At 38.9% G+C, this 23,933-nt stretch overlaps 1 long non-coding RNA gene across 1 annotated transcript; it reads left to right on the forward strand.

The window, feature by feature from the left end:
* The first annotated feature begins 14,223 nt into the window (after positions 1-14,223).
* Positions 14,224-21,663, forward strand: LOC118668767. Its single transcript, XR_004971758.1, has 4 exons — positions 14,224-14,314; positions 16,604-16,684; positions 17,485-17,586; positions 21,504-21,663. It is a non-coding gene; the product is annotated as an uncharacterized LOC118668767 (long non-coding RNA).
* The last annotated feature ends 2,270 nt before the right edge of the window (positions 21,664-23,933 follow it).

A 23,933-nucleotide genomic window follows, 5' to 3' on the forward strand; every position in this document is an offset into this window, starting at 1 on the left:
TCTGTCCCTGCGCTCTTTAGACACATGCAGAGAATAAGGGGACCTATAGGACCCTAGATCTGTGCCTGCAGGACAATAATTCAACAAGAACAAAGCATAAAATTGAATAGGTGACTTTATATTCACATCCTAATGACCAGACCAGACCTACCTGATAAAACTCCTGTAGTAGAAAACCATGTTGTACTGGAATGGGGATGTTTCTCAACCAAACTGGAATGATTAACAATCATTAATTACCAGAGGTGGTAATCATTAATTACCATGAAGGGTCTCACTTGTGTTCTTGGTGCTGACTACAGTTTAACTGAGGGGTTAGTTCTGTAGTCAGGAAGACTGCTGGTCACCAGGCACCTGTCCAGTTGTCTCTCTATTGTTCTTGGGAGGCCTGTATAAAATATCCTGACTTTTCCTGCCTTTGATCCTTGCAAAACTTCTGAACTCTGCCTTTCTGTCACTGTCCAGATTAGCTAAGTGAACTTTGCTGTCCTCCTAGGCAAGAGGATTGATAGAAGGGAATTGCCGATGGAAAAGGTCTGGGAAGGATGGAGGCAGAAAGAAAATAGTCTTGGCAACACTAGAGACTGAAACACAAAGGATGTAAGTAGGTTATAAAAACCATTTAAAACCTCGGGAGAAAAAATATTGGCCTAGAATACACCTTTCAGAATCACACTGGTTGGCCGTGAAGATGAGGCAATCCATGTGAAACATGCAGCTCCTTGCTCATCCATTTAACTACATCTCCATTGTGTCACATTGTATGAATCAAGCAGTTTATACATGCAACCTCTGGTTGCAAACATTTGGTTATGTGGATGTGTATACTCTTCTCCTAAGACATGGTGGTACAAGAAATCCTTCTTAGAGTAACAGCCATAGTATGTCAGTTCATAAGTAATACATAGCCTCAGCCCAGAACATAATGCACACAGAGGGCTGTCCCTATAAAATCCAGATGGTTTGAGATTACCCAAATGCCCAAAATATGCCCAAGTAAAGATTCCTTAGCCCATTTTATGCCCCAACAGCCTAGTATCATGGCAAGAACCAGAACTTGGGAACAGACCAGTCTCCCAGATTGAACTTTGACATTTCGTGATTGTAGCCTGAATTCTCTATGACTGTTTTCTCATTTGATAACAGAACCTACTTCTATAATGTTGATTCTGTGTGGTAAGATTAAAAGAGAAAGCCTTACATTTTTAGGCTAGCATAGGAGGTGTTAGATGTCTATTAGTTGAATGTGTATCTTGGCCTTATTGAGCAGGTTATTCTGAGGCAGTTCTAAATTTATTGCTAAGAAAAATTAGATAACCGCTCAGACAAAAGTATATAAATAGCATTTTTTGTTTCTCCAGCACCAAGTCTATGCTCTTTGTGGTCATTATGATAAGAAAAAGAGAATAGCCCTGACCGGTTTGGCTCAGTGGATAGAGCGTTGGCCTGCGGACTGAAGGGTCCCAGGTTCGATTCCGGTCAAGGGCATGTACCCTGGTTGCGGGCTCATCCCCAGAAGGGGGTGTGCAGGAGGCAGCTGATCGATGTTTCTCTCTCATCGATGTTTCTAACTCTCTATCCCTCTCCCTTCCTCTCTGTAAAAAATCAATAAAATATATTTAAAAAAAAAAAAAGAAAGAAAAAGAGAATAGTAAAATGAACATACTATCATGTTTTGAGAAAACAGAAAGACAATACTACAACTCATATTTCTTAAATCCCGAGCCCTAAAGCAAGACATATGAAATATCTAACCTTGCTTTGTTTTGGTTTTATCCATGGTGCCTGTTGCTTCTCTCTTCCAACTTATTCTTCAACATTGCATCTTCATTGTCTCTGGATCAAGCCATCCCCTCTTCCCTGGACCTGTCAGTTGAAATCAAGAGTGAGGGATAGCAGGTAGAACTGGTGAAGTAATTGGACTTACTTCATGTGTTAACTTGAAATGAACACAACTATTAGAGGCAACTTGAGGTGAGGTTTATCCAATTTCAGAAGAGTGAAAATATTTAGCATAAAACTTAAAGGTAAATCTTTTGTGAATAAGTATGAAATTCATTAGTTAATATTATACTATTTTTTAATATGGTACATTCTTTTTTGGATAGAATCAATTAATTTAGACCCATTGATTTCATTAGGAGGTTATGGTTTAGGGAAATTATCTAAAGAAGAAAAACCTTGAGCAAGTATGAAGGCCAAAACATCTGTTTCTATTTCATTAAATAGTAACTTCCTTGGTGACCTGATCCACACATTCAACATCTTGTAGGCTCCTTTATGTCCAGATGCTTCTCAAATGTGGCCTGTTTGTAGGGACCACCAGACATGAAGCTGCAAGTTCATGAGGTTTGATCAGATGCCTCCCACTATAGAGGCTGAAAGTGCCAGGTTTTTCCAGCTTGCCTTGCAGCTAAGGCGTGATGGACACATGACCTAGGACAGTGATGGCGAACCTTTTGAGCTCGGCGTGTCAGCATTTTGAAAAACCCTAACTTAACTCTGGTGCCATGTCACATATAGAAATTTTTTGATATTTGCAACCATAGTAAAACAAAGATTTATATTTTTGATATTTATTTTATATATTTAAATGCCATTTAACAAAGAAAAATCAACCAAAAAAATGAGTTCGCATGTCACCTCTGATACGTGTGTCATAGGTTTGCCATCACCGACCTAGGATATGTCACTCTGATTGACAGTTGCAGGATTTCCTAAGGCACATATACTTGATATACTTTTTACTTTCTAAAAAATACAAAAAGTTTCTAATATAGTTTAGGTGACTCAAAGTGCTGCTTTTGGTGGTTTCCTCACTAGAACAACTGTACTATATGATTTGGGGCATCATTGCCTGCCACATAATCCCAAACTTGGTTCATCAGTCTCCCAGCCATTTTAAATATCCTTTCAACAAATTCCCTTGCTGCTAAAATCAGCCAGAGTTGTTTTCTGTTGCTTGCAACTAACAAACCTGATTGAAACCATCAAAATACAAAGGGTGTCCCAAAATTCACGCAAGAAGTAATTTTGATAGAAAACATAGGTTTATAATTAAAAATTGGGTAAATAGATTATCATGTCGCGATAGCAAGCACCATTAACTGTTATTGCCTGAGCAGCCGCATTTTCAAAGAAGAATGGTTCGATGATGCCTCCAGCCCAAAATCCGCACCAAACAGTGACATGTTGTGGATGCATTTGTTTCTCAACAATCACTCGTAGATTTTCTGAACCCCACATGCGACAATTTTGTCGATTAATCAAGCCATCAAGATGAAAATGAGCCTCATCGAAATTCAGCCACATTTATGCAAAACAGTCATGGAAAATTTCAACAAAAGAGGGCGTATGTGCCAGCAAAGCCGTGGAGGCCATTTACCCAATATGCTATTCCATACATAACCCTATACTGTATACTTTATGAATCAATAAAAAATTTACAATTTTTAATTATAAACCTGTGTTTTCTATCAAAATTACTTCTTGCGTGAATTTTGGGACACCCTTTATTAATACTATCCAAGCCCTAGCCGGTTCAGCTCAGTGGATAGAGCATCGGCCTGTGGACTAAAGGGTCTCAGGTTCAATTCCGGTCAAGGGCACAAGCCCGAGTTGCAGGCTTCATCCCCAGTAAGCAACCAATCAACGATTCCCTCTCATCATTGATGTTTCTATCTCTCCCTCTCCCTTCCTCTATGAAATCAATAAAAATTCATTTTTAATGCTATCCAAGACTGAAAAAAAATAAAAATTAAAACTTTGTTCACACTCTAGAAAAGATATATCTATAGTGCCAAATGTAGATCAGTAGTCATGTAGGGCAAGAAGTGGGGTTTAGCTAGGAAAAGATACAGGGAATTTTTTAGGGTGATAGAAATGTTCTACTTAATTGTGGTAGGGGTTATATAGATGCATAAATTTATCAAATGTACATTTTAATTGAGTGTATTTATCCTATGAAAGTTAATACCTCAAGAAAGTAGAATTAAAACTTTTCATTCACATATTAAGTTCTTTAAAGCAAAATAATAAGTTGGCAGGGCCGGGAGGGTACACATAGATGAAAAAGCATTGATCAACAACTCCATAGTTATAGATGAGGGATATAAAGAAAGTCAAGGCTACCCTGGCTGGGTAGCTCAGTTGGTTAGAGCAGTGGTTGGCAAACTGTGGCTCGCGAGCCACATGCGGCTCTTTGGCCCCTTGAGTGTGTGGCCATGAAGTTTCAATCGCACTCTACGTGCGCGCCCGCACGTGGTATTTTGTGGAAGAGCCACACTCAAGGGGCTGCAGTTTGCCGACCACTGGGTTAGAGCATTGTCCTAATACGCCAAGGTTGCAAGTTCAGTCCCCATCAGGGCACACATAAGAATTAATGAGTGCATAAATAAGTGGAATAACAAATCAATGTCAAGGCCATATGCTGTTTAGAATCTTGCACATTTTTCATGTCAGCAGGAAAGTTATGTCAAGTTAGAGCATTGTCCCTAGCTATATAAATGTCTTTCACAGCTGATGTAAGCATTACTAAGATGAAAACTTTCTTCTCCTTAGCAATCGATCATTTATTTGTATCTAATGCATTTCATGATTAATATAATTAATTCATAGAATGTTAGAGCCAAAGGCCCTAAGAAAATTATTTCACTTCACTTCTTCATTTATAGATGAAGCAACTGAGGCCTGGAAGGGGGAAGAGACATGACCTGCCTACAAAGCCACACTGCTTCAAAAATTATTGTTAAAAGTGATTTCACTTACTCTTTGAGGAAAAAAATATTGAAATATGTAAAGCCATATTTTTATGGATAATTATTTTGTAAGCATTCAGGTATCTAATCTACAACTAATTGAAAATAAACCAAAAATCCCTTCATATCTATATAATAAAAGCCTAAGCAATCATTACGGCAGAATGACCAGAACAACCGGTCGCTGTGATGTGCACTGATCACCAGGGGGGCAGATGCTCAACACAGGAGCTGCCCCCTGGTGGTTAATGCACTCTCACAGGGGGAGCGTCGCTCAACCAGAAGCCAGGCTCACAACTGGCAAGCGCAGCGGCGGTGGCAGGAGCCTCTCCCGTCTCTGCAGCAGCATAAGGAGCAGCAAGCAGGTGGGCAGTAAGGAGCGAGGGGTCCCAGACTGCAAGAGGGATGTGCAACTGCCGGCTTAGGCCTGATCCCTGGGGGGAATGGGCTTAAGCCGGTAGACAGACATCCCCCGAGGAGTCCCGGACTGCAAGAGGGTGCAGGCCGGGCTGAAGGACCCCCTGCAACCCACCCCCAGTGCAGAAATTTTGTGCACCGGGCCTCTAGTATTAGATAAAATGTAACCACACAGTTTCAGAGCTAGGACATCATCAAGCTCACATACAGGGTGTCCAAAAAATGTATACATACTTTAAGAGCTGATAGCTCAATTTTAAAAATGAAATGTTATTTAATAAACATTAACTTTATAATTATTCAAAGTGTGTGTCTACATTTTGGGGAGACACTCTATATATACATACTAGAGGCCCAGTGCACAAATCTATGTATAGGTGGAGTCCCTCAGCCTGGCTGGCAATTGGGGCCAATCGAGGCCAACTCACCCAGTCCCAATCGGGGCCAATGGGGGCCGGCCAGCCAGGGGGAAGGGCCGCAGAAGGTTCTCTGGCCATGGGAGGTTGGCTGTGGCTGTGGGAACGCACTGACCACCAGGGGGCAGCTTCTGCATTGAGCGTCTTCCCCCAGTGGTCAGTGCATGCATAGCTACCGGCCAGTTGTCCAGTTGTCCGGTTGTAACAGTCACTTAGGTTTTTATATATAGACTAGAGTCCTGGTGCATGAAAATTCATGCATTGGAGGGGAGGGTCCCTCAGCCTGGCCTGCCCCCTCTCACAGTCTGGGAGCCCTCAGGGGAGGGAGGCGACCCAGTGATCAGGGGAAGGCGATGCCCCCATCACACCTCTGCTGCTGCCACTACCCGCAGCACAAACCTTGGCCAGCCCTGGGTGGCTGGGCAGCCACCACCCAAGGCTTTCCTGCACCTCGACCAGTCCTGCTTGCCTGAGCCTCAGTCAGTGGGGGGTGCAGGAGGACCCAAGGCCCTGGCGGGGCTGAGGGGACTGGATGCCGCCATTGTGGCTGTGGGCACCGCCATTTGTGAGGGTGTGACGGTCAATTAGCATACTCCCTCTTTATTATATAGGAAGGATAGTCTATATACACTGATTTCAAGACATAATAAAAAGTATATGGTTAACAGAAAATGAATTTGAATTTTTATTTAATTACAAAACGGAGGAAAACTACATTAGAGAAAATTTGGAAAATCTAGAGGAATGAAACGACTATAATGCCTCTACTTAGACAATTGTCATGATAATTTTGTTGTACTGCCTGCCAATCTTTTTTCTCTTGAATATTTTATATGATTGTTGATTAAGCCTACCTATAATTTTGCTTTTACTTTTTCACAGACATTATAGCATAAGCAATTTACTTTCTTAAAAATCTGATTATGATTACTCATGTTATTATTTTTTTTTTTTTGCGGCCATTTGAGCAGAGGTACAAGTATTCCTCACTACTCCCAATCAATGTTAACTATCTGCTGGTGTCCTTCCACTCCTTTATCTTCATATAATCACATACAAACATATATACAGAACAAAAACTAAAAGCATTTTCCTTAAAAACAGGAACAAGACAAGGACATCCACTTTCACCACTCATATTCAGCAAAGTAAGTCCTAGCCACAGCAATCAGACAAGAAGAAGAGATAAAGGGCATCCAAATTGGAAAGGAGAAAGTAAAACTGTCATTATTCACAAATGACATGAAAGCCCTAGCTGATTTGGCTGTGGATAGAGCATCAACCTGCAGACTAAAGGGTTCCAGGTTCAGTTCCGATCAAGGTCACATGCCCGGGTTGGGGGCTCGATCCCAAGTAGGGGACGTGCAGAAGGCAGCCTATCAAGTATTCTCTTTCATCATTGATGTTTCTCTTCCTCTCTCTTCCTCTCTGAAATCCTCCTTCTCCTCCTCCTCTTCTTATTGATTTCAGAGAGGAAGAGAGAGGGAGAGGAGGAGATAAATTTTAAAGAGAGAGAGAGAGAGAGAGAGAGAGAGAGAGAGCCAGAGAAGGAGGAGGAGGAGGAGTACGCCGCATATACCATGTTCATGGATTGGAAGAATTAACATAATTAAAATGTCTATACTACCCAAAGCAATCTACAGATTCAACACAATCCCTATTAAAATACCAATGGCATACTTCAAAGAGCTAGAACAAATACTCCAAAAATTTATATGGAGCCATAAAAGACCCCAAACTGTAGCAATCTTGAGAAAGAAGAACAAAGTAGGAGGGATCACAATACTAGATATCAAACTATATTACAAAGCCATTATAACTGAAACAGCATGGTACTGGCACAAGAGCAGGCATATAGACCAATAAATAAGAACAGAGACCCCAGAAATTGACCCAAACCATTATGGTCAATTAATATTTGACAAAGGAGGCAAGAATATAAAGTGGAGTAAAGATAGCCTCTTCAAAAAATAGTGCTGGGAAAACTGGACAGACACATGCAAAAAGATGAAACTAGACCATCAATTTACACCATACACAAGAATAAATTCAAGGTGGATAAAAGACTTAATGTAAGGCATGAAACCATAAAAATCTTAGCGGAGAACATAGGCAGTAAAATCTCAGACATCTCACACAGCAATATGTTTATGGATATATCTCCTAGGGCAAAGGACACTAAGGAGAAAATAAACAAATGGGACTACATCAAAATAAAAAGCTTCTACACAGCAAAAGAAACCACCACCAAATTGAAGGGAACTCATTGAATGGGAGAACATATTTGCCAATGACATTTCTGATAAGGGGTTAATATCCAAAATATATAAAGTACTCATACAACTCAACAAAAAGAAGACAATCCAATTTAAAAATGGGCAGAAGACCTGAATAGACATTTCTCCAGAAACAACATACAAATGGCCAAGAGACACATGAAAAAATGCTCAGTCACTAATCATCAGAGAAAAGCAAATTAAAACCACAATGAGATATCACCTCATACCTGTCAGAATGGCTATCATCAAAATGGTGAGGATGTGGAGAAAAGGGAACACTAGTTCACTACTGGTGGAAATGCAGATTGGTGCAGCCGCTATGGAAAACAGTATGGCGTTTCCTCCAGAAATTAAAAATGGAACTTCCGTTTGACCCAGTGATCCCACAAACTCCAAAACACCAATCAGAAAGAATATATGCACCCCTGTGTTCATAGCAGCACAATTTACAATAGCTAAGATTTGGAAACAGCCCAAGTGCCCATCAGTAGATGAATGAATAAAAAAGCTGTGGGACATTTGCACTATGAAATACTATGTAGCTCTATAAAAGGAGGATCTCTTACCCTTTGGAACAGCATGGAAAATATTATGCTAAATGAAATAAGCCAAACTGAGAAAGACAAATATCACATGATCTCACTTATTTGTGGAATCTAATGAGCAAAATGAATTGACCAACAAAAGAAGATCTGAAGCAGGGAGGCATGGAACAGACTGATATACCTCAACGTGGGGGTGGGAGGACTAGAAGAGATAAACCAAAGAACTTATATACTTATATGCACAGCCCATGGGCACAGGCAGTAGGGTAGTGAAGACCTGGGGGAATGGATAGGGGCTGGGAGCAGGGATGTAAAGGGGGGGAGGGAATTGAAGATATCTATAATATTATCAACAATAAAAATATTTTTTTTAAAAATGTAATAGAGCATAGCTATGAAAACATTTGGTCCTGGTGCCTTTTTAGAAAAGGTAGACTGATCTTTAAGTTCTTTTCAATTTCTTCAAAGATAATTGATCTACTCAACTTTTCTAATTTTGTGATTTATATTTTCCTAGGAAACCATGTATTTCCTTAAGTTTGTGTACAAATCTGTTAATAGAGCATAATCAGCTCTCCGTGCACTATACCAGGAATGGTAGAGAGGGAATTGACCTTTACTGAACAGCTGCTGTGTGCCCAGTGCTGCACTTCATATTTTATTTATATTGTCACATTTAATTGACTCCATATATTGACCCTGTTTAGTATGTATTGTTATCATTTTATAGATGAAAATGTTGAGGCTTAGGAAAATGAGGCAGTAATATGCCCAGGATCACGGAAAAGAAAAGGCAGAGGGAGCCAGAATTGAACTCAGGTCTCTGTGATTTCAGAACTGGTGTTTTTATCATTCCTGGCTTTCTCCATATAGTTGCACAATTATTATACTTAATTAGTGAAAAATAGTGGTTTGAAGAAATTTGTCACTTTTTTCTTCCCTAATTTTTGAATATTCGGACAGTTTTCTGTTTTTCAGTTTTATATTCTGTTTTGAATATAAAAAGGTATATAGCTTTTCCCCTCATAATTAAGGCATTGTTTCCTTAGGCTAGGTTTCCAGATGAGAATTACTTGTTTGAAGAGTATGATCATATTAATAAGTAATATATACTGAAAGGTACATTTTAAAAGGGAGAATAACAAAAGAGCCTTATTACATGATGAAATCCCCTGTGAGATCTTACTTGTAGTCTGCGCTTTATTTTCATGGAAATCCCTCACTCTCTGAGCCCAGTAATTCTTTCCTCTGCCCTTCATAGACCTTCAATCACTGCCTACCTTTGCATAAATGACCGTCAGATGCTACCATATTTCTCCCATCAAGTTAATATGGCCCCAATTTCTTCCCCAGCCCTCCTTTCTTTCCAACTCCACAATAGCTGTGTTAGCTTCTAAAAACACCCATCTGCGCCTGGGCAGACCCTTGGGAAAGTACTATTACCTTCTTAGAAAAAGCCTGTTAGTCTAAGCTGTGCCCAGTCATTACAGTGGTTTTCAGTCTGTACTCTTTAAAGCCCTCGGGCTTGTTTTGAGCCTGCCTTGGGAGCAGAGAGAAAGCCACCAAGCTAGAGGGGTTCTGGGCCTCCCTCTCTATCCCATCCAACCAGAGTCTCACTGTTCCTTTCTGTTTCACATTCTGTAGCTTTTGGGGAAAGATTTCCTTTTAAAATAAGTTTCTGCTGCTTAAAAAACAAAGGCTCTAAAATTATTGCAATAGAGAAATAGGGATGTTGAAACAATAACCTAAGAATTTATAACAGATTTTTATATAATTAATTCAAATAATAAAGTTAATAGAAACCTAAAGAATATGGGAAAATTTCCTGACCCTCCCCCATGCTGACCTAGAATGTATACCCCACGCACACATACACGGATAAGACCACGGGAGCTTAGGATTGTTATTACTTTCCAATTACTGCTGTGACAGAAAAGGAAAGTCTGGCACTTTGGGGAATTGAAATTAATTGAAAGCAGACTTGAGTTAATTTCCATTTCAGTGTCCTTTATTGAATGGGTCTTTAGTGCACATTTCTAATTTAGTAGAATGAGAACTTTTTATGTTGGGGGGAGGATAATGAGGAAATATTTTCCCCTGAAGCTAATTCATCAGGACAAATCCTGCAAATATTTTCACAGTGGAGAGGCTATAAGTTCCTTATGGTATAGAAAAATGTTTTAAAAATATACTAAAAGGGTTGTTGTTTTTATACAGACTAAAAGTGACATATATTTCATGAAATAGCATATTTCATTACCTTGTTTATACCTGTGCTATAGTTTTCAAAGTACACTTGTATACATTACCTCACCTGTTCACTGCAGCTGTGCTGCCCAATGGGCAGGGCATGTCACCATTCACTTTTTATGGAAGGAAATTAGTTTGAACATTGATTTACCCAGTTACATAGCAAGTAGCTCCAAGTAAGACCATTATTTTTTTATTCTATTTATTTAAATAAATTGCTTCATGTCGTAGGATAAAGAGCCACTTTTGTTGTCATTAAAAACATATCAATTCCTGCCCTAGCTGGTTTGGCTCAGTGGATAGAGCATCAGCCTATGGATTGAAGGGTCCTGGGTTCAATTCTGGCCAAGGCACATTGCCAGGTTGCAGGCTTGATCCGCAGTAGGGGGTATGCACGAGGCAGCCGATCAGTGATTCTGTCTCATCATTGGTGTTTCTATGTCTCCCTCTCCCTTCCTCTCTGACATCAATATCCTATATAATAAAAACCTAATATGCTAAGTGTCCAGTTGTCCGGTCAGCCATTGAACCAATCAAAGCGTAATATGCTAATGATATGCTAAGGCCACTCAACCGCTCGCTATGACATACACCGACCACTAGGGGGAAGACAGTCAACCAGTCGCTATGACATGCACTGACCACTGCGGGTAGACGCTCCAACTGGTAGGTTAGCTTGCTGCTCGGGTCCGGCTGATTGGGACTGAGCCAGATGGGCCAGACATGCCCTGGAGCCTCCAGTGGTCCCTCCCTGGCTGGCCAACCTCCCGCGTCCCTCCTTGGCCCCAATCATGCACTGGTGGGGTCCCTTAGCCTGGCCTGCACCCTCTTGCAATCTGGGACCCCTTGGGAGATGTCAGAGAGCCAGTTTTGGCCCCACTGGTGCACAAATTCGTGCACCGGGCCTCTCTAGTATGTGTGTGTGTGTGTGTGTACATGTATGTATACATGTATGTATACATGTGTGTGTGTGTGTGTGTGTGTGTGTGTGTGTATATATATATATATATATATATATATATATATATATATTTATTCCTGTGTTGGCTCTGATAGCTATTTGAAAAAAACAAGTTAAGTGAATTGATAAAATGAGAAAAACTCTGGCAAGTCTGAGGAGAGAGGGAGATTGAGAGGAAGAGAAAGAGCACAAAATTGTACAAAAAGAGATGTAACCACAAATTCACAGGCTATGAAATTTTACTTTCAAAAATTCTACTCATAACTTATTGCCTATAATTTTTTTTATTCCTCACCTGAGGACATGTTTTTATTTATTTGAGAGAGAGAGAGGAAAGGAGAGAGAGAAAGAGAGAGAGAGAAACATCGATGTGAGAGCGAAACATCAATCGGTTGCCTCCTGCACACTCCCCAAGTGGAGTGTATGGGAGGAGCTCCAACCAGCTGAGCCACATCAGCCAGTGCTGCCAATAACTTTTTAAAGCTAGATGAAATGGGAAAAATTTTTTAGGATAACACAAATTGCTTAATTCTTTTTTTTAAAACTGGAATTTAACTAGAATAACTATCTATAGAATATATTAAAAGGGAGGTGTCAAATATCTACCCCCAAAATAAGAAATAACCCAGGATAATAAAATAGGAAGTTTCTATCAATAACAATGACTGTATAGTTATTTAATCCATATCTCAGAATAGGGTATATGTAAATTTTACTAAATCCACTCTATGAGGTTCTGGTACCAAATCTACTCTAAGATAGCATAAATATAGAAATATTCTAAATAAAATCTCAGAAAATACAAATATAATACTATGATCAGTAGAGTTTCAGAATATAAAAATGGCTTGATACTTATAAATTTATTAATATAATTCCTTAATCAGCATAATGCAGGATAACAAAAAGCACAGTGTGACACTTAGAAGCAATATGATAAGGAGATAAATTTCACAATACATAGGCATGTATGTAGGTGTTTAAAATAAGGACACCTCAATGATAATGTAACTTTTTATATCCACTTCCAAATAAATGTACAATCAAATCATCCTTGAATACACAACAATTTAAAAGTGGCAAAGGCAATAAATTAAAGAATGAAATAAGGTCTGTGCCATGAGACATCCTACCAGCAGTTGCCAGCCGGTGGTCCGCAAGGTCTGAAAGGCTGGCGACCGCTGTTTTAAGGAAACCTTTGGAGCAGCGTTCGTCAATCGGTGGTCCAAGGACCACTGGTGGTCTGTGAGGTCTGAAAGGTTGGCAACCACTGTAAACAATAACTACTCTTAATTTGAAAATGGACCTTGGTCCTCAGGTCAGCCTCTTCCTTGACCTTTTCTCAAATATGGTTATTGCTAGAAGATGGTTGGCCCCTGCCACTGAACCAGGCCATAAGGCCACCATCCCAATCGCATCCCATCCTTAGTTAACTGCCTAAATGCTAGTTCCCTCACCAGACTGTGAGCCACTCGGGAGCAGAGGGGTCTTTTATTCATTTTTGTATCCCCACCTCTTAATACTATTCTGGGCATGGGTTCAACAAGTTTTGTGGTGAATAGCCCAAGGCCTATGCACCATTGACAGTGGTCAGCAATGTTCTCTAACCAGTGGAAGTAATTGAGTTCTCATTTGATAGACAGCAAAAGAAACACATTTTTTACCACACGTGCTTCACATAAGAAAAAAAAAGGAGTGGGAAATACAGAAACAGTTTATAGCCCAGAGATGATTTTTGTTAGGGGGAAAAACACCATCCTATTTTATTGTATCAAGTAAAGTTTCACTGGCAGAAATATACCCCCTGCTCACCACTAGGCTTGGAGACCCAGAGAGAGCAGGATTTCCTAATGAATGGTCCCACACCAAATCTAATTGCAACTGATGTGCCACCATTGCCAACAACCTGGCCCAGAGCCAGTGAGAAGAGGGCAAAGCACAGAGAGTGGCAGTTCCGTAGCTCAGCAGCCAGCAAGGTTCTTTATGTCAACATATGGAATAACAGAGCTCCCCCTACCTCCACTCCACTGGCATGTTGATTTTTTTTATTATTACCTAACTAGAGGCCCAATGCACGAAAATTCATGCAAGAGTAGGCCTTCCTTCCCCCAGCTGCTGGCACCGGCTTCCCTCTGGTACCCGGGACCCAGGCTTCCCTCCTCTGGCTGCCAGCAGGCACCCAGGACCCGGGCTGGCTTCCCTTCGGCCCGGCTTTGTCAGGAAGGATGCCCGGTCTAATTAGCATATTACCCTTTTATTATTATAGATAATGTCAGTAGGATAGAGTAATTTGGTTGAGTTGCTATGTGTCAACATCAATCAGAAAAAAAAGAACACATGTTATTACACATAAAAAACAACCCAATGTCTAGAGATAATTGTTTTAAATTTAAAAATTCTTCATTTTAGACATCAAAATGTATCAAAAGTTTCAGACCATATTACTTCCAGGGGCTCTTCCGACTTGTTGCATTGATGTGCATACCTGAATGAGTCAGAGCCTGATTTGTGAGCCTGAATGCTTTGTGAGCTATAGGTCTGGTCAGGAAGATGTGCTCAAACTCTCTTCTTATGCTGGTTTGACTTGCTTTAATTTCAGCCTTTCAAATAGGTTCCCTCCCTGGATTCATCTGAGTGGAAGATAAGAGCCTCTCGAGACACTCCGTGCACAGCATTGCCCCAATACAAGGTCAGTACCTATTTCCCCCTGAAACGTGCCTGTCGCCCTGTTTTCACTAGGTCAGCACTCAGCGGAAGAGGGAAGACAGTGAAAGGCAAGAGAGGCTCCCGAGAGACTTGTGAAGGAGAGAAGCCCTGAGCTCCAGAAAAAGCTCCCTGCACCCCTAGGGGGACCCCAACTTGCAGAGAGGGAACAGCAAAGTGGTAAAACCTTAACTAGTCCTCAGGAGGAGCTCCTCCTGCAGCAGCAGCACAGGCAACTGCAAGACTCACAAGATCAGAGTCACGAAGCTGAGTTAGTAGTACCTTGTGAAATAGATCATTAGTCATCAAAGCCTTTTGTAGGTGAGAGGGGAAACCGGGTTACTGCTGTCTCTCCTGGGAGAATTTTTTTCACAGTTCAGATGAATCCAATTTGGATCTGCCTTTGGCACTTTCAGAACTGCTAAAAAGGAGAAGAGAGTAAAACCCAGTCTTCAGAATTATTGTAATTTCTCACTACCTCCCAGTGAACAAAGACTCCAGGAGTTGGGAATCATAGACAAACCCTGCAAATCTATAAGCTCAGTCAGAAGAATAGCCCACAGCCTGTGCATCATTGACAGTGGTCAGCAATGTTCTCTTACCAGTAAAACAACAGCATTCTCCCTGTATAAGTAGTTTATCCAAAGGCCTAGAAATTCTAAATTAGCTGATATGATTTTGTTACAGCTAATGGCTGGACTAGCTGAACCTACTTAATTTGTTCCCTTGTTTTATAGTATTCCAAATAAAACTCTACAATAGTTAGCCTATATCATATAGACATGTAGGTGATCACAGTTCATGCATCTCATCCAACACTTGCCTCTACATTTGTTCCCCCCATCCTCTGCGCCTCACATGTCTTTCCTTGCCTAATGAAATATTTCTCACCCTTCAAGGCTCAGTTCAGGCACCTCCTTCTCTACGAAGCCTTTCCTATCCTCCAAGTCATCATTAGTCATCCCTTTCCTACTACATTCTCAACCATACTATTGGTATCTCTCCCTCCTGGGAATTATAGGCATGAAAACTTTGAGAACGTTTTGTAGTGGACACTTAACACAAGTTTGAGTTTAATCAAATTCCAAAGATTGTTTATGGCTAATGATTTCTTTCTTTAAAGAAAACAATAGGGAGAGGCTGTATAGTAAAGGGTACACACTTTTAGTTGTAAGATGACTAAGGTCTGAGGATCTAATATATAACATGGTGACTAGGGTTGATAAGACTACATTGTATAATTGAAATTGAAAGTTCTCTCTTAAGTAGAACTTAAATGTTCTCACCTCTCAAAAATAAAAGTAAATATGTGAGATGATGGATGTGTTAATTAACTTGATGGGGGAGGGTCCTTTCACAGGTATATCAAATCATCACATTGCACGCTTTAAATATCTTAAAACTTTATATGTCAATTATGCTTCAATACATTTGGAGAAAAAAGAAAACAACACAGAACTTTATTTATTCATATTAATTAACATTTTTAATGAGCTAGAAAAGGCAAACAGGAAAAAGTAATGCTATTGCCCCTAAATTTTAAATTTTGATTTAGTAAAAGTTCACTATCTAAACATATAGACTGAGAAACCTGGAGCACTACTACCCTTAGGCAAAGACCAAATGCTTCTTTGTATTAATTTTTTATGATACATCATCCAGAATTGCACATATACTGTAGGTACAAGTTCAGTCTTCAAAGCCTTTGTAGTACCTGATACATAGAATTTTTAAATGAATAATAAATATTATCAAGTAAAATACCCTTGAGACTTTATAGTCTTGCCTCAGTTGTGAAGCCACTGCCAAGAAGTGGGTGAGACTAATACTGGATTTTTAGTTAGGTATATTAGGTTAAGTACGGCCAAATAAAAATGAACCAGCTATGACAGTGATGGCGAACATATGACACACGTGTCAGAGGTGACACGCGAACTCATTTTTTGGGTTGACTTTTCTTTGTTAAATGGCATTTAAGTATATAAAATAAATATCAAAAATATAAGTCTTTGTTTTACTATGGTTGCAAATATCAAAAAATTTCTATATGTGATACGGCACCAGAGTTAAGTTAGGGTTTTTCAAAATGCTGACACGCCGAGCTCAAAAGGTTCACCATCACTGAGCTATGACATTATTTGTATGCCTTACTTTAAACTACATCATTTTAAAACCTAATTTACAAAAAAAAAATTATAAAAGCAATACCTGCTCAGTGTAGAAATATTGAGAACCTGACCCATTTCCCCCTCTTCCTCCTTCCTACTCTTTGCAGGTAGAATAGTCACTGGGAAACCACACAGTCCATCAGAAGTTACTGGAGAACAGCAGAGGGCATGGGGTGTGCAGATCAGAAGTGAGTGATACACCCCGAGTGACTGACACTGGCCTGATTGTGCATGGGACACTGCATGGAGTGACGGGTGTGCACCTAAATTTTATCTTACAAAGACAGTTTCAGAGCTTTATTTTCCCAATCTCCTTTGTAAAAGCAGTGACCTTCTAATAGATTCCATCTGATTTTTAGCAACATACCTTTTTAACAACACATTTTATCAATGATCCTCCAATAAATCTGAATTAAATGGTCTTATCTCTGTTCTATTTCTTATTCTATCATCCATTGTATCAATTCCACTATCACTTAGTCTTGCATTAATTTTAGACTTCTTACCTACCTTTGAAAATCTAGATCAGAATTCTTCAGTGACTCTTAAAGTTCAAACATCCTAACACAATAGACTTCTGCCTTCATGATCTGGCCTCTATTCAGTTCTGCAAACTTGTCTTCAGTCACTCTCATACACACTAGGCTCCTGCCACAAAGAAAGTTCTGTGGATCCCTGTCCTTTCTAGCGTCTGGGCTTTATGAATGTAGTTCCTCAGTGGACCTCCTTCCCCTACCCTGAGCTAGCTGTCAAACTTCTTGTGTCCTTCAAGATTCTGTGAAAGTATCCCCCTTCCCTGACTTTTTTGACATGTCTCAGTAAAACCCTTGCTTTTCTGTGCTGCTATAGTATCTTGTTCACATTTCTATTTTAGTATTTATGATAAATTATTAATTTAACAATCTTACTTGTACAAGAGCAGGGGTCCATATTGTCGCAGGGTTCCTGAATTATAGGCAAAATTTTATGTAGGTTCATTTTCTTCTAGGGAGAAGGTTTGGAGCTTACAACATACTCTCAGAGGAGTCCATATGCACTCTCTCAACATCAAGAACACTGCACTAGCCTATGAATCCCTCAGAAAAAGAGGGTGAGTTCTGTTCTTCTTCCAGTCTCTATAGTGAGATGCCTAATGTTAGCCAAATGAACAATTCAGTTATTATTTTAAAGATAGATGTTTATACTATTAAATATATAGTAAATTCAACCTCCTCTATTTATTAAATCTTTAAGTAGATAGGGAGTGTGATGCTGTAAAGAGTACATTGGACAAAAGGAAAGATATGGAAGAATTTATGCCAAACTACTAGCAGTGCTTATGCTTGGAAAGAGGTATGGAGACAGGGGTGGGATGGGCTTTCAAAGTTTACTTACACTCTTCTGTCTTAATCAAGATTGTTTGTTTTACAATGTGTACATTTTAGTTTTGAAACTTAAAAATAATGTTTTAAATATGGGACTTTTTTCTTAAGTGCATGAGATACTTAGCTTCAAATCCCTACTGTGTTACTCATTTTTTTTTTTTTTTGATGCTGGGAACCTTACTTAACCTTTAAAAACCTACATTTTGTCAACTGTAAAATGAGGATAATGCTTATCTATCCCACATGGCTGTTATGTCACAAAGCCTAGCATAAAGTAGGGACTCAGTAAATATTAATTGAATGTAAATTGTGTTGTTTTTACAGGATTTGTATTTTTTTTTTTTTGCAATTCACAAAGACATCGAAAATAAAACTCAATTAAAGCATAGTTCGTTATTGTCTCAATACTCTGAGTAAGCATTCATTGTCTCAATACTCTGAATATACAATAAAACTCTGAGGTAACATAGCTAGTTTATAAGGTGGCTATTAATCCTGACTGTTAGCTAACCAGTCATGGAATCCAATACTATGTTTACTTATTTGTTTTTAAACAAAGAAGGGTTACAAAATTCTTCAAAGCCATTTATAATGCTTATACTTCAAGAAAAAAGTACAAGTAACTGGTTTAAACTAAGTACAAGGGCACCGGTTTAAACTAAGCTCTCAGTTTGTCTGGGTTCTTATTAGAAACAAGTTCTTTGCAATTTCCACTCACCTCATGTCCTGCCTCCACCAGTAGACATCACACCATGTTTTATGAAGGCTTCCTGATTTCTCTAGTCAGTCTATAAAAAATAAAATGCCATTGGTAATGACAAGCAGTAGGGGAACCAGAGGCTTAATCACCTATGTCGTTTTTGTCAAGGTCCCTGTCCATTATCCTAAGCAAATCTATGCTTATTCCCAGCTAAGCTTGCTCTTTTTTTTCCTCTTACCTTTACAGATAACTTTTCTTAAGAGAATCCTTTTGGTGCATAATGCTGTTCTTTGTCCTGAAGGAGTACAAGAAGCAGTGTAAGGCCTGATCTTGGCTCTATTAGTCACTGCTAATTGCCACCCAGTATCCATTCTCCCCTTTTCTTTAGTATCCCAGTTCAAAACTTACATTCCCCCTTCCCCTTCATAGCTATGTGTATCCACCAGAATAGATTCTCCCCATGAGGTATGAGTAGAAATAATGTGCGTGACCTCTGGGAAGTCTCCTTCAAAAAGAGAATACATGTTTTTCCATTTCTCCTTCCTGCTGGCCGAACACCAGTGAGATAGGTGGAGTCCTAGCATCTCTGTGGGTCAAGCCGTGATACACAAGGATGGCAGGAGGGCAAGCTGGTGGGAACCTCGTCCCTCACACAAGAACCTGCTCCAACAGCTCTGGGCTGGTCTGGCTTTTTTTTTTTTTTTTAATCTAAGAGAGAAGTAAATTTCTAGCTAATTTAAGCCACTATTATTTTGGTTTCTCTATTATATACAGACTAGAGACCCGATGCACAAAATTCACGCAAGAGTAGGCCTCCCTTCCCTTGGCTGCGGGCACCGGCTTCCCTCTGGCACCTGGGACCCAGGCTTCCCTCTGGCCGCTGGCAGGCACCTGGGACCTGGACTTCCCTTGCAGCCCCAGCTTCATCCAGAAGGTCGCCTGAAAGGACACCCAGTCTAATTAGCATATTATGCTTTTATTATTGTAGATGACCCCAACCCTATAGGCTGGCACTCCAGGAAGTTGTCTAGAACCAAGAGCCATTTTTTATTCTTAAAGCTTCCCTCTTGCTTCCTTTGAACATGTATGTACTATTTATTAACAAATTCTTCATTCTTCAGAAGCCTCTAATGTGTCGCTCCAGTCCTTGTTTCCACCCTTTCTCCCTTGCGTCACTCATATTTTGGATATTATACTCATTTGGCCTCTTCAGATAGGAATTTTAACTCCCAGATAGTGGAAAATGGGGCCACTCTATAGGGGAAGAAAAAGGAAGTTCAGCTAAAATTAAGTCTTTAGCTTTCATTGTAGATTATAGGAAAAACAGTTCATTTTGATTCAATAAGCATTTACTAAGCACATACTATGTAAAGGGCACTGTGTCAGGTGCTGGGACAATTATAAAGATGACATTGATCCTCCTTCACGTAGGAAATCTAGTAAGAAAGATGAGACACACAAGTGTGATAAACTGTGAGAAATGCAATGAGAAAAGTATAAGGTGCCTAAAGCTTTCAGAAGAAGAGAGAGTTCAGTTGTGGGGATCAGAGAAAGTTCCATGAATATAGGGTTTGAGCTGGGCTTTGAACAATGTGTAGAAACGATAAAAAGAGGATCAGCAAAGGAACAGAGGTAGGAACTTACAAGACATTATTTAGGGATCCTAGGAGCATCGAGGGTAGAGTAGGAGGTAAGGCAAGACAGGGAGGTTGGGGCCATGAATATCTTCTTCAGGGGCTGCTCTGCAGTAGAGAGATGAAGGAGTCACTGGCAGGTTTTTAAGCAAGGGAGTAAGTAACTAGATCACATGTCTTCAGTAAGAAACTGCCTCTTGTGGCACTTTAGAAGAAAGACCAGCCGCAAAGAGGCCAGGGAGTGGGCACCTTTAATAATCTAAGTAAAAGGTAACCATGACCTGAATTAAGGAAGCAACCATTAGGAAGGAAAGGAAGGCACAGATAGAAGCAACATTTCAAAGGCTACTGCATGAGTTACGTATCTGCTCTGCCCAGGAAAGAGTTGTCATTCTCAGGTTCAGAAGTGGAGAATATATCTGTTAAATAACTTTTAAAATCCTTCTACGTTATTTGAACTGGGAAACTAAAAGAAAGCTGATCATGCTGTAACCATGAACTTCTACAATTTTAGCAGAGCCTTAACTTCCCCCCCACAAAGCCCCCCCCTCCCCCAGATGTCAATCGGGAATGTGCTGAGTAACTGCTAGATGGGGAAAGAGGATTGAAATGTATCTCAGCAAAGAAATGCATCCATCCCTCTTTCCCATTGTGCATCCTTTGCCCAGGTGTTAAGGTAAATAGCAGGTATCTGGGTAGCTTACAAGTAAGGTTCTTCCGCTTTTCTCCATTTATCCCTTTACCCACCCTTATTCATATTCCTACTCACTCCACACACCTACACACCCATAGAAATCCAGTGAAAATTTAAGAGACAGAGGAGGCTTTCTAGCGTGCATAAGAATTTTCTAATGTTTGCCTCTTGTTGCTCACTAAAACCGTGCCAGCATCGCCTGAAGAAAAATAAAAAGAGCTGGCATAGACCCATATAAAGGCACTGTATTTTCAAATAGCTTTGAGATAAGTACCCCCAAGCACCTCCCCCCAGTAATCCCAAACATCTATTTTCTCATTTTCTAGGGATTATTCTAGAGATTTCCTCAAATACACAAATTTGAACATCTGATCAGCTGCTACTTTTTATTTTTCTAATTATTTTAGGAAAACTTAAGTGGGTGTTAATACTTACTAACCTCTTTTCTCAATAAGGGCAGGAGCAGACAACAAAACAATCATGAACCTACCAATTAGAAGAGTGTCCTGTGTAATATCTACCAATTTATGGTTTAGTTCACCTTATTTGGAGCATTGAAAGCAGCTTAAAATAAAATAATGAGGGTGTTTTTTTTTTCCTTTCATGACTCCCAAGGTGATTCCTGGCACTCTTGAAAGCACAAACGATTAATCAAATCACTGGGGACAAGCAGCAGTAATGTGATCGTCAAAACTATGGATATTGGTAATTGTGTTTCGTTCTCATGTAAAGTGTGTGTGTGTGTGTGTGTGTGTACTGAGAGGTGATCAGTGTGAGAATCAGCATCTTCAACATTGTCCCTGAGAGAAATTATTAACCTAAACATTTTTACATTTTATAAAAATACAGAAACTACGATAAATATTTAGCAACTCATACTCCAGTCTTAAACCTCAAAATCAAAGATTCTTAACTGGGGTCCATAGATTGGATTCAGACAATCTGTAAATATGCTGAAATTGCATGGGAAATTTTGTGTAATTTGTATGGAAAATTTTGTGTGATTTGCAGAGGAGGTGGGCTGGTATTCAAAGATTCTTAAAATTATACTTGACTCCCAAAAAGGTTAGGAACTACTGCCATTAAAGAAAAAGAAGGGAGGAAGAGGGAGAAACAAATGTATATGAAATTTGTACAAGGCACTTATCTGTTAACCTTTATATTAAAAGTTAACAGTATTTTGATCATCTTCCTTTCAAAAGCCTCTGAGGTTTCAGACTGGTTCAACTTGCATTTTCAGAACCCAGGGTATTGACAAAGATGTAGATGTTAATTATATTCATGGAGACTTTAGAATAAACATGACAAAAAGTTATTTCTCTAGTATAAATTTGTTCATTTATGGTAAACCCTACAGAAGCGCCTTCAATGAAATAGCTATGTCATTTGCAGCAATATAATCTTGTATTCAAAGGAGCTATTAACAAAGACAAAATGGTGATAAAAAATAAATTTCTATATTTTCAGAATACGATTGTTTTAGCATATAAAACCCATAATTCCTATATTATTATGGAATACTTTTCTCACTTAAGAATAGAAACCTTTCAAGTGAAACCCAATTCTTCTCATCATGCTCCCAAAACCCTGCAAAGGGTTTAGAATTAAGATTCACTAATGTCTCTGTGTAATTAATCAGTACACATTTTTATGTATATAGAGGAGTGAACTCCTTTATCCCTTTCTGTGATACAAAAGGCACAAACCAACCTCCCTTCATTCCTAATGTTTTCATTTTTTATTCTTAATCCCAAAGAAATGTTGGATTTATTTTCTGTGTAAATCAAGAACCCTGTGATTCTTTTTTTTAATCCTGATTTTTATTAGATTCAATAGACATAGAATTACATTTCAAAAATATAATCAGTACATAAAATATAAAATTTTAAAATTATAACTATTTTTCAATGAAAGAACCCTGTCATTCTTTAAGATTGCTCTCAAAATTTAACTCAGCTTCCATTAAATATGTAAATATGTAAAACTCTTCAGTCCGCAAACATATCATTCATTGATAAGCTACAAAGGCAGATTATGACAATTTTATAACTAAGCAAGGAAATGAATGTTTTATAAATTATAACTTCTGAATAAAAAGTTACTTATTTTTAAATTTTATTCTTAATGTCAGCATATTTTGAATCAAAATTACTAAGGATTGATGGAATTTCTTCTCTTATGATACTGTTTCCTATCTCAATGCCTCTCAAAGCACATAAAAGCACACTTACCCCATGGTGCTTGCTGTGGTTATATCATCCTTGGATCAAGGCTTATCTGGATTCTGAATTAACTTAAAGGTTATAAAAAGAAGCAGTGGAGAGGCTTGACTTCCCGGAAAGGAGACTGTCATATGCTAGCTAGGCTTTTAAATGAGCTAAAACTAGTGTCTCTTCTAATTACATAAGCTCTAGGTCAAATACTAGCATCAACTAATCAAATAACTGAATGTGTTTAGCTTCAAGGAGTTAAAGAAGGAAAACTTTAAGAGGGATGACTTTGGTATCTTAGAAAATTGGAAACTTGAGCATTACAAAGTTATTTATATATCAATAAAGTTAAAGATTTTAAAAGCAAAATATGTTGCTTGCCATTTTAAATAATTCAAAGATAAATATTTGGGAAATTTTAGTTTGCGGTAAAGCAGATATTTTTTTTTATTTTCCAGAAGTTTTGAATTTGCATTGTATGTCCTGCTCTCAAAAGACACCCTCTTGCCTTATCTTAACCTATCCAGTATTTATCTTGTTATAAATTCCAGTACAATAATATTTAATTCTAAAAGAATACTAGTTAATGCTAAGCAACAAATCCAAAAATGTCTAATTTTTAAACTGTATCTTTGAGCACTAATAGTGTCTTTTGAAATTAAATATAAAGCTATTATAAAAACTAACAAAAATACCATTTTTATTTCAATATTGTAAAATATATTTCTTTTAAAATTTTTTAAATTTGAGAGAGATACATCAATTTGTTGTTCCACTTATTTATGCATTCATTGGTTGATTCTTATGTGTGCTCTGGCCAGGGATGGAACCTGCA

Source organism: Myotis myotis, unplaced genomic scaffold (assembly GCF_014108235.1).
Source record: "Myotis myotis isolate mMyoMyo1 unplaced genomic scaffold, mMyoMyo1.p scaffold_m19_p_14, whole genome shotgun sequence".
NCBI classification, from domain to species: domain Eukaryota; kingdom Metazoa; phylum Chordata; class Mammalia; order Chiroptera; family Vespertilionidae; genus Myotis; species Myotis myotis.